Source organism: Odontomachus brunneus, unplaced genomic scaffold (genome assembly GCF_010583005.1).
Source record: "Odontomachus brunneus isolate Ranch 3 - 2012 unplaced genomic scaffold, Obru_v1 Obru_scaffold_287, whole genome shotgun sequence".
NCBI lineage: Eukaryota > Metazoa > Arthropoda > Insecta > Hymenoptera > Formicidae > Odontomachus > Odontomachus brunneus.
The window spans coordinates 194,306-199,518 of record NW_022639737.1 but is presented as its reverse complement, the minus strand read 5'-3'; positions in this window follow the sequence as shown (position 1 = coordinate 199,518).

Sequence of the window (5,213 nt, the reverse complement as noted above, 5' to 3'; positions counted from 1 at the left end):
TTCCGCTGTAGCCTACTAGCATCACCGCTTAAAGCCGTACAACTTTGCTATTGGACATTTTTCCAAAATGCATTCTTACTGAAAATATTAGGGGGATCCAACACTTTTCGATTAATGTATTTTCTTTAAACCAATTAATTGGTCTCATTATTCTGCGCACAAAAGTATTAAGGTTATAATTACTGAAAACTAAATAATATTTTACAAGATATTTTACATTTTGTGTCAAAAAATTGTTAACTTCAAACGTTTATAATTCAAAAAGTATTTAATGAAAAAATGTTTTATTTTAGCGTTTTGGAAAGCTCTCGAGATAAGTTATAAGAATATGCAATAAAATGTAGGGGGTTCCATTTAAAAAAATAAGGTTGACCTTGAAATGACCTAGAAGGACATGGTCAAGGTCAAAGTCAAGGACATCATCTTACTCCCCGTTTGAAACCATACAACTTTGCTATTGGACATTTTCTTCAAAATTTACTTCTAACTAAAGATATTAGGGGGGTCCGATACTTTTCGATGACCCTGTAGAATATAAATCAGTAGTGTATTAGTGAAATGACATCAAAATGACATCAAAATGACATCAAAATGACATCAAAATGACGTCAAATTATAGTCATTTTTTTTCCCGGTTTGATGTCATTGTGACTTCTTCCCTTTTGACGTCTTTTTGACGTCATTTTGACTTTATCGTGACTTTTAGTTGTCCTTGGGTCGTCAACAGCCATTTGTCCGCGCTGCCTGCCGCATCATTGTCGAAAGCTGTGCCATACAGTCACTACGTGACCATGCCTGTCGGCACTCTTATTTGAATCGGCGAATGCGCTGAATAGTATTCTCGTCGGGTATTAACGTTACGTTTCAGAATTCGTGTTGAAATCTGTGCTGTAGTAGCGTTCGTAGTTGTATGAGATCGGATAACGTATCGTTAAAGTGAATATTTATGAGTTAGTCGCAGCGAGAGATTTTGGCGGTGCGCGAGATAGGCTTACGTGTAAGAGTCTCGTTCGGTAAGCTAGTTTTTCATGCAAATTCGTTGTGATTGATTAGGGCTTGTATGTTCCCGGTTGACACCCAACTTTTTTGCGAATGGTAGTTGGTAAGCCTGCGTTTAATCGAAGAGCCCTCCGTCGCATAAGATCCTCGCGAGAAAACGAATTCTCTGCGAGGAATTCGGCTCCCGAGCAATCTAGCGATATAGAGACCGCGAACAACATCGAATCCTGTTGTCTGGATTGTGCGGTGGCCGTTTTAAAGCCGACCTTAATAAATCCGAATGTTAATTGATTTTTAATTGTGTGCTATTATTGCGTCCTTGCAAGTCGTTCAATCTTCTTTCACGCGTCGAAGCCGCCGAGATAAGTCGCGATTAAAAGAACCCCGCCACTCTACCAGATCGGAGCACTGAGCCGCCGGTAGATTTGGTCGTCGCCGCTTCGCAGGGACGTAGTTTTGCCCATGATGTAAAAATACAAGGTGAACCATTTCCGAAGATGCGCAGTAGTTGACCAATCAGAGATTGCCCCCAATTGCCCAGGTTAAATTTGATGTAAGTATGGTTAGATTGTTTCCATATGCTAGAAAAGTCTTTTGGGGGCAACATTTCATTGGTTGTTACATCTTCGATTGCTATTATGCGCAATGGTATACCTTGTATTCTTACATCATGGTTTTGCCCGTATTCTTCTCGCGGCGATAATCACGGTCACAAGGCCCATTTATGCAAGTCGTAAACTATTGATTTATACTAAAATCGTAAAAAATTGATCAATCACAATTGAATTATAGAAGAATAATCGATCGCGATCCGTCAATTTTTTAAAGTTCTGGCATAAATTAACGCGTCAAGACCTGCATAAATGGGCCTTTAAGCTATAAGAAATTGGCCAATTACAGAATATGAGAAGAATATTCAATTATGATAGGTCAATTTCTTACCGCAACATATTAACGCTCTTATTCTAAAATATACACTTAAAAAATATATTCAATGAAATATTCGCCAATTAAAAAATATTTATTCGATTTTCTATTGATATTTTTATACGATATTTTTATAACGAAATTGAAATAATATTGAATATTCAATAATTTCGAATATTGATAAACATCTCTTCTATGAACTTCTATTCATCTCTATGCTATTTAGGTCGTTACTATTATTATTTTATGTGTTGCTTTTCCGGTAATTTCTTAAATTTAAATTTAAATTCTTAAATTCTTTAATTTTTCTTTTAAAAGGAATTTAATATTCTTAATTAAAAGAAGTAAAAAAAAACATTATTACAAAAAGACAGGAATAAAAAATAATTAATATGTGATAATAAAAGCGATACATAAAATAAAGACCAAACAATATCTGCTTGAATAAGATTCGAAAAAGGATTTTTTAAAATTATGAGGTACGCCATATTATCGTCAAAATAAGTCTCCAATAAATAATCTGTCAGCAGACTGGCAGATTCGCAACAGATCGAGCAGGATCTGTCGACAGATTCATAGTTATCTGTGTTCGCAATCTGCTATTATTCTGTTAACAGAGCCTACTGACAAAATCTGACAGATTGACGACAAAAAGCGCACAGATCCTGTTAACAGACTCCGTCAACAGACTTTGCATACTTTCTGCTTTGTCAGCAGGCCTACTCGTTTTCTGCCGACAATCTACTGTTAGATGTTGCTGTTCGAGCCTGCTTGTGTTAGTAAGCTCTGTAATATTACTGACTTCAATATGCCAACATCATTTGATAAACAGATTCTGTATGCAATCTGTAACCTTCCTCCCAACAGACATTACTAACAGATTTTACTTTGTCAAAAATCTATTAAAACCTCTCTATTATAATAACTCTGTTAAAATCTGCTTTTGCAAATTTGGCTATTTAAAACTATATACTTGGACGGATGAATGAAAAGGACGTTGTGCAAATTATTATTAGAAGAAGTCAAGAAAGGACCTTGAAAGTAAGAAAATAATAAGGAATCTTTTTCTACTTGTAACATAGGAAATTCTATAATTAGTACCTGGCTACTCTGGGTATTTATCTAACGTGTGGTATTAATACAAGAGTTATAAAACTGTATAACTATGTCTTTGTTTGACAAATATTATATATGGCAAAGTCTTCTACAATCTGATAATGCTTTGCAAAAGATACTTACATTATGTCCCAGATAACGCAAGTACCATCTGTACTTGAACTAATCAAATCTTCATTATTAGGCGAAATATGCAAAGATGTTATGGGACCTCGATGTTCCTTCAGTACACTAACTAATCGTTGCACGTCAGCTTTTATTTCCCATATACGCACCTAAGAATCAAATAATTATTACGTTCCATAGCGAAATATATTTAAAAAGGATTGTTTTTTATATAAAAAATAAAATGGGTCAATCTTACTATAACACGTAATTTCAAATATAATCAGATAGTTTTATCTTAATTTATCGTAATCCTTATTCTTCTTCGAATAACGAAGAAATGGTAATATTAACTTTAATATTGCATATTGGGGTCATTTCCGATCTCATCCAACTTTTAATTTTGAATTATCCGTAAGCTACTGGAATGAAAATGTTCAGCTCGTGCTGAAAACTTTATAGTTAGTAGGAGTATAAAATTTAAATACAGTTCGAATTTCAATAAAGTTATTACTGGATCGTTTTTTAATATGTTAGATAAAGAGAGATGTCAAAATGTAAATTAAAAATGTAAAATAAAAATAATTTTTCGTTATATATTGGTATACTTTACGTTAAATATAATATACAGGGTGTCCCATTTTAAATAATACATTTTAATATCTCTTCTATAACTCGTCATAGACAAACATTTTTCGGACTAAAATTGCATAGTATGAAGGAGGCACAAAGTTAGTTTAATCTAATTGTCAATTGACAATATCAAGGTCATATAAAGGTCACATAAAATTTTTTAAATGAAATCGAACAGTCTTATTAAGGTCTTATGCCACTCTGAAGGCTTCAAAATCATAACTAACTTTGACAATTTTTTGTGAATAAATAAATTGTTTTATAAAAATCTGTTGAAAAAGAACTTTATTATATATATGTTAAACCAGTGGCGTAGTCAGGAAGAAGTTTCAGGGGAGCTGTACTTTTTATTTCTGACGAACAAAAAAAAGGTCATTCGAAAAAATTTTTTTCACACTTTTTTCACACTTTTTTCACACTTAGCGTAACCCAGAAAATTAATTTCGAATTTCGGGGGTGGCTGCAATCCCCTCAGCCCTCCCACTGGCTACGCCACTGGACTCCACTGCGAAACTATTTTTCATTTTCTATGCAAAACGGTATACAAGATTTTGGAAAAATATTGAAATATCTTTTTGCAATTAACATTTGTGTACGAAATTTTCTCGGTTAAATGACGATTTTATAAAAATGTCCAACATTTTTTAAAAAATCAATAGTCTGCAAAACTCCTACGTACTTCAAGAATCTTTGGCATGTAGATAATAATAATAATTTTTTTAATTTTGCTCTAGAGATAACCATTTTTCCGGAATCTTGTACACAATTTTACATGGAGAATAAAAAATAGTTTTGCATTGAAGTCCGTACGACGCAATTTTGTACATAAAAAAAAGAAAAATTGGTATATTTTAACATATGTATAATAAAATTCTTCTTCAACAGATTTTTAATGAAACAATTTATTTACTCACCATAAATCAAAGTTAGACATGATTTTAGAGTCTTCAGGATGGTATAAAGCCGTAACATAAATCGATTATTTTAGTTGTTCTGTGTATAAAAATAGTGAAATAAAATTTTGTTTTTTAAAGTAAATACTTTCTAAAATATTTTAAATTTTATTCTACAAACGATGTTCTTGAACGACAGTCAAATCTATGGAGGATACCATAGGAATTCTTTTATGTTTTAAAATATGCATAGACAGTGTCATACCCCGTGTTGCCGGGACGCGAAAGAGTTCGGAATCGGTGTTGCGGGCGCGGCAGTGTATGGCGGTGGGTAGGATTTAATAAAAGTCTGTAGCCAATAATTGTGTTATACAGGGTGTTGAAAAAGTCCCGGACCGGTGAAATATCTCGAAAACTAAGCATTTTAGAAAAAAATGTTTCAGATAAAAGTTGTGGCGTTTAAAAAGATGTATTTACTGATCACATCAGTTTGACCTTGGGTTGCGTAGCGAAGGTCAGGTCAAGGTCACATTAATTTTT